Genomic DNA, 7354 nt, shown 5'->3' on the forward strand with positions numbered 1-7354 from the left:
AAGGAAATCATTTGTGTAAGAAAATACAGCTCTTGATGGGGTGTTATTTCTAGGAAGAGTTGATTCAACACCAGCTCGGGAACTTCATCTTTGGGGTGATCAGGGGGCTGCGGAGCAGGGAATCAGGAGATATGGCAACAGGGAAGGAAGGAGTTGGTCCTTGGTCATGGGGCTGATATCTCTGCTGGACATGATGGTGGATTTGGGAAAGATGCCTGGTGGAGACCCCACAGGCAGCAGACCTTCCTCTGAGCTGCTCGCACAGACAGGGCATGGAGGGGACCAAACAGGATACATGACTGTCCCAAAAAGGGAAATGCAGTCTCTGTCTGGGAAAGGCCTTCACCTACAGGCTCCATCCCTCCCATCCAACCACCTCCAACCCATTGCCCATTCCTCCCACAGTCCACCCGCCTCTTATTGCCCATCCCTCCAACTCAAACACCTCAATTTCATTGCCTATCCCTACCACCACCACTTCCATCCCTCCCACCACAACCAACCACAGCCCACTGCCCATCACTCCAACTCAACCACATCCATGCCATTGCCCATCCTTCCCACCCAACCACCTCCATCCCATTGCCCATCCTTCCTGGGCAACCACCTCCATCCCATTGCCCATCCCTCCCACCCAACCACCCCACCACCAGAACCACACCAGGTGCTTCCCACAGGGCCCAGCCCACACGGTGTCACTCATGCTGGGCCCACCTTGTCTCCCCTCCCAGTCCCACCACCCACCTTTCACTGCGTGCAGGAGAGGAGCACCAGGGAGCCACGGTGCCAGGTGGGTCCAACTGTTGCAAAACTAGGCTCATACATCATTAACTATTGCCCAAAACTTTGCCAGCTGTGCATCTGTGATGAGAAGGAAGAAAGACCTGGGGTACTGCGGCTTCACCAGGACCTCCACACCTCCCTTCCAGCGCAGCACAGCCCCATCAATATTTCATAGCTGACCTTGTGGCTTTGGCACCTTTTTGCTTGGTTTTCATTGCAGTTTTCTTCACTCCTCCTCTATCTGTCCAGTGCTTCCTCAGCCTGCACTAACGTCCTGTCCCAGGAGACCCTTGGGACCCCCACCCTGGCTCCTGAAATATTCATGAGGCAGGAACCTCCGGCCAGGGAGGCTGCATGGGGCAACCTTGTCTGCAATGGCAGCGTGAGCATGGCTCCCAGCACACCAGTTGGTGGAGCATCCTTCCCTCCCCAACCTGTGCCAGCACAGGGCAAGGGAAAAGCCACACTCAGCAAGAACCCTTTTGGGGAAAGCATTACCTGAGCTCCTAATTGCAATTAAAAATTACCTCCTGAGTGTCTCCTGTCTGCCCTTGCAATGAGACAAGAAAAGGGGAGGGAGGAAATATAAGCAGCAGAGCCCTTATTTTAGGGACTATGTCTAACCATAAAGGAAAATTATTTAAATTTTGGTTTATTCCCGCTTTTTCCCAATGGCAATGCTGTCCCAGGAAGGCTTCGCTGTTGAAAGGAGACAGTACCTCCCTCTGCAGCCACCAGGGATGGAGGACATCATTCAGGTTACCCGAGGCCTTTTTAGTCCTCTGTGGTCATGGTGGCAAGGCTTGAGCCTCCTCACCTGAATTCAACTCCTTCTGGTGTGCTCCGGAGGTGCTGTGCATCAAGTCACCTCCCCAAAAGGGAGCTGAGCCCAGCCTTGTCCTCCCCCTTCCACGATCCTACAAGGATTTCTTGCAAGGAGCCCAGACATGAGCAGAGAAGGAGCAAAACTCTCCCCAGCCCTCTCCCGGAGCAATCGGAGGCAGCAAATCCCAACTCCACGGCTTCCCAGCCCTAACCTGCTGCCTCTGGGCAGCTGGAGCACGGCAACCCACCTGGGCAACATCTCCCTTCCTTAAAACTTAATCAGCAGCTGATGAATATTTCACAAAGACAAACAGGCCAGGTAGATAGGGTCAATCATTTATTCATGAGCATCAGGGAAGGGAAGGCTGTGGGCAGAGACATCCAGGCTCAGCCGGGTCGTGGACATGTCCCAGTGAAGATTTCATGGCCAAGACCTCTTGTACAGCTGATGCACATCCCTGTCCTGTGGGCATCCCGGCAGCAACCATGCCAGGAGATGGAGATGTCCCACCAGTTCCTGCCATGGAGACACACAGCCATGTTCCCCTGCTGATCTGCCCCGTGGCATCAGCTCAAGGGATGAGGCAGCATGAAAGCCCCAGGGAAGCAACGTGGGGTGAGATGATCCCAGTGCTGGGGCACACCGGCAAACCTTCTGCCAGCCCAGGAAGAAACCCAACCAAAATGCTCACCTTTTGGCTCAAGCTGAGCCTAAGATTTGCCTGAATTTTCATGGCAATCATTTCTGGGGTTGCATCCAACACTGGGCTTGCTGGGGAAATGTGGTCACAGATGATGGTTGGTCCCTTGCCCACTCCACTGTGCTCATGTCCATGTCAGGGACCCCACAGCTTTGGCTACTTTTTTGGGAGGACCAACCCTTAAACCCAAACCCTGCTCTGAATTGAGCAACGATGGACCAACACTGATCAGGGCAGTATTCTGACTCTCCTGCAAGGCAAAAAAAAAATGCCTCCTCCTGCATCCTAGCTTGTGAACAATCCCTAAATCCCATTTCCAAACCATGCCCAAACCCATTTTGCATCTGCAGTTGAGGTAGGGCTGGAGCCTTGTGCTGTTCCTACCTGGCTCTATTCACATGTAACAGGCACAAGTCCCTCTGTAATAACATGTTTAATTAAACGCAGCCTGGCCACAAAGACTGGCCTGACATTTAACTGGCATCTGAGAAGATGCTAACGAGAAAGACGTTAATTATCCAGCTTATTAGATGTCCACATTATTAACATAACCCTGACAGAATTAACTTGATACAAACTATCCCACAAATATTAATTGCCTAAAACTTCCTCGTAACTCGAAGGTATTAATAAGACAGTAATTATGTATGGATTGTATAGCTGCAAGTTAATGACATGGCAATTTGATTTGTCTCTGAGAAACGCGATAAACCCAAGGAAGTGTTCTCCGAACAATCAATTGATATTTAATTAACGGACAGAACCTGTCGGCGTAAATCTAAATTAAACGCCCGCAACGTCTCGTTCGAAGTGTTATGACAAAGCCTCCCAGGATGTGCCAGCATGGCAGGGGTCTCCTGTGTTGTGTGGTGGGGATGCTGCTGGAGACAGTAAGTACCAGCATCTCCAACCTCCACCCCCTTCAATGCAGGAGACCATGGATGTGTTCCTCTTCCTCCTCTTCTTCCTCCCTGGCCCAAGGAGCCCATGGGCTACCCCGAGTTGATGAGAGAGGAGCGCTCACAACCCCCTCTGCTATTTAGCATCACGCTCAGCTCCATCACAAGCCCAGATCCAGCAAACACATCCCCACCAGGTGCCCTTCTGCAGCTCTCGCTTGAGAAAATGGTTGAAAGTCTCAAAGGTCTAAGGTCTTCCTACAGGAAGACCTTCAAGATGGCCCCTCCAGCCACCCCATCAGTTGAGCAGAACGACCAAGGGCTAGACGCTCACTGCTGGTGTCCAAATGAGAGAGGGTCAACTAAGCAGAAGTGGGAGCAATAAACTCCTGGGGTGAATGGTGTTTGGGCATAAAAAATCCCCCAAAAGAGGCCTCAGAAGGCAAAGGACCTGCACTACGAAGTAAGAGGGACAGTGAACATGTAGGGTGTCCCCTCAGCTCGAGTTCCCACTTTGTCTTTTGTGGTTGTCACTGACCAGCCCCTTCTTTTTGATCTACACATGCCATGGCCAAAGTGAACCCCCCAAATAAACCTACCTCAGCTCCCCAAAAGTCGCCTGATGCCAGCAAGTCTTTCCTTTCAGCCAGTTGATGAAAGTAGTTGTCTTCTCCCTTTGGGTTGTGCCTGCATCGAGACGGGCTTCGCACCTTGCAGCTGGAGCAGGTCAGCAGCCCTGTCCCCATAGCAAGGAAGATGATGGTCCAGTTCCCCATCTCCATAACTGTTGACCCCTCTGGCTGCCAGCATCATCCCCCAGACAGGCAGGATAAGACCCACGGGAGCAGGGGAAGAGCTGGTCCTACAGCACATGCTGCCCAGGAGAGGCTGTCAGCGTGAGGCTCCCCTTTGCCCTCCTAGCTGCCTCCCCCACCTCTTTTCCCTTCCCTTTATGTAAATTGAAAATAACAATTAGTTTATTTTTGCTTGTGCAAATTACAGCTCATGCTCCCAGGGAGAAGACAGCTGCCAGGGCTGCGCTGAGCTGCGCTCCAGCCTCGGCCTGTTACATGAATAAATAACCTGGTGTTGCTGGGGGGGGGGGGGGGGGGGGATGCTTTACCTGCCTGCACCCTTTTACCCTGCTGTCATCCATGGAAAAGGAAGAAGGGTTTGGGGGAGGAAACCTCAAGGAGCTTTTGGATTTTACCAGGTGGGTAATTAGGCATTAAGCTGACGACTTAATTGGGGAGCAGGCAGGGATGAGGAGTTGTGGGGCCAGTGTGAGGGAGGAGGGGATCTCTAGGCATTGGAGATGATGACACCAAGGAGAGCTGCGTTGCGTGGGCAGCTGGGACAACAAAGGGCCATGGCTGATGGGACCTGATCACCACTGGACCTGAGGACTGACACTGTCCTTGCATGTTTCCCACTTGGCAATGGATTAGCAATGGAGATGGTTTCCCTATGCCCACACCTCCTGCATCCCACCTCCTGCATCCCACTACCTGCACACACAGTCACACATGTACGTGCATTCATGGATATCAGTGCACACACCTGCATGCAGAGATGGGTAGGGATGAGTGATAGCACCCAATAAATTGTTATCAAACATACCTGGAATGCATTGACGTTGCTGGTAATTGTCGGCATTGCATCCTCACTGGACTTTGTCCGGTTGGGGAAGGGTGGGCTGGGCAGTGCTGGGCTCCTTCTTGCTCCTCACGGAGCAAGATCATGCATGATCCAGGGCTTCCCCTTCCTCCTGGAACAGTGGCAATAACAGCCAACACACGGTGCCATGGACTGCTCACACAGCCACAGGGGCCTGCTGCAGGGGAGCATCCCATATCCCATATGTCATATCCCATTTTGTATACCCCATATCCTGCATCCCAAGTCCCGTATCATATTTGTAACATTCCTTATCCTGCATACCATACCCTGCATCCTGCAGCCCAGATCCAGCATCCCACATGCTGCATCTAACATCCCACATGCCATATCCCACATCCCATGTCCTGTATCCCACCTCCTCCATTCCACCTTCTGCATCCCACACCCATATCCTGCATCCCACACCCATATCCTGCATCCCACTACCTACATCCCATATCCTGCATCTCACTACCTGCATCCCGCATCCAATGTCCTTTATCCTTGCATCCTGCATCCCATATCCTGCATCCCATGTCCTGTATCCTTGCATCCCACCTTCTGCATCCCACCTCCTCCATCCCACCTCCTGCATCCCGTGTCCTGCAGCAGCAGCATCCCTGGGCAGTGCAGACCCACCCAAAAGCAAGGAGTTTGGGATCAAAACTCAGCTGTGGTCCTGTTCACGGTATGCATGGCGGTTTCTTGCATGCCGGCTGTCGGGAAGGACGTCAGCTCCCGCTGAGGTTAGGGACAATATCGGTGCAAAAGGGATGTGCTGGCTGGGGGAAGGCAGAAGGCTCTGCGCTTTGCTCGGAATAAATCCCAGCCATAGGGATGAGCCGTGCAAGTGCCAAAGCAAGCAAGCCCATGAGCTGGCAGAAGCAAATGAGCTCTGTTTTGCCAAGGTGATATTATGTGTATATATGTATTTTTATATATATATATATATATGTTTTTATGTATGGTGAGCAGGGCAGCGTTTGGCTCCCAGGGACGCTGGAGCATGGAGGAGGCAGCCGGGCCCGGAGCACTGAAGGAGGGAACATGCAAAAGGCAAACTTCGGCCAAGCCGGAATATAAAGATTGTCTCAAGCCAAAAAAATACCAGCTCCAAACTGAGCCCGGGCACAGCTCGCTGTGGGTCAGCCCTGAGGACACTTCGTCCCGCAGGGCCTCTCGGAGCCAGCGCCAGGGCTTTTGTTTTGTTGGGGGAATTTATTTTTCTGGGAATTTAATTAATTCACGCTTTTTGAGTGAACATAGCCCCAAATTCGTGCATGCCCAGCAACCCACCCTGCTTCCTAACCATGATTTATTATCCCAGGGCTGGCGTTATCATGTTACCAAGATGTCGGGACTTGTGCGGAACAGGCTGCAGTGGTTCGGTGGCAAACCTGCCGGGTATTAGCATCAATAATTGAGGAGGAAGGAGCGAGGGGTACTTTGGCAATGCTGCATTGATCGGCCTGTTGCGGTTTTCTGCCTGTTTGCAGAAACCCTGTTATCTGCAACGATCCGGCTAATCGCTACTTGGGGATGCCGCGGAGCGCACGGCACCGGTTGGTGGGTGACTTTACCGGGGGTTCTAAGAGGTTCAGGGCACCCGTGTGTGCTTGGGCAAGGTGCTGTTGTGTTTGGGACTGAGCATCCCCCCAAAATCACCCTTTTGCTTGGTGGAAGAGGGGTGTAAAACCCCTCAGCAGGGACGGCTGGAAGAGTTTCGGCTGTTTCCCAGCCCAGCGACACCAATGGTGCCTTCAAGGGCGCGTCACGGTGCGAGTAAAGCTCAAAAATGGGTTGGGGAAAAAAAAAAAAAAAGACCTGCAGGAGGGTGGTATGGAGAGGGCCACATGCCAACCCCCACAGCTTGTCCCCACACCCCCACCCCAAAAGCCAGCCACCCCTTGGTGCACCCTGTGGGGCTGGGGTGAGACCGGGGGGACTGTTGCTTTCACCCCCCCACCCAGGCTGGAGCTGGGGTGCAGGCAATGCTCAGGATGGGTGCAGGGGGCTACAGTTCCTTGCAGGAGGGAGAATGTGGTGTCCCAAGGTCCTGCAACCCCATATAGCCCCCAGAGACCAGCGACCGCTTGGGGAAGAAGGCTCCAGCCCCACTCAGAAATTGGGAGAAACGCGGAAAAAAAAGCTTTAAAAAGCAGTCAGAGCAACCCAAAAACCCACGCGCCCTCCCGTAACACACAGATGTGGCACCCCACAAACACCCGCAGCCCTGCGGCACAGGCGACGCGCGCCGACGTGCCACCTCGTCCCATACCACCACCCCCCCATCCCAAAACATGTGCCGACACGCTCCGACCACGCACACACAGCCCCGTGACCCTGCACAAACGCACGGTCCCGCAGCAAAGGTCAACGTGTTGCAGTCACCCCAAAAGATTCTGCAAAACCAAGCGGGGGACCACCCAGATCCCCCCCCCGCCTGCACATTACCGGGGGGGGGGGGGGGGGGGGGGACAATGTCCC

The sequence above is a fragment of the Haliaeetus leucocephalus genome, unplaced genomic scaffold (assembly GCF_000737465.1).
Source record: "Haliaeetus leucocephalus isolate CR32 unplaced genomic scaffold, Haliaeetus_leucocephalus-4.0 Scaffold953, whole genome shotgun sequence".
NCBI classification, from domain to species: Eukaryota; Metazoa; Chordata; class Aves; order Accipitriformes; family Accipitridae; genus Haliaeetus; species Haliaeetus leucocephalus.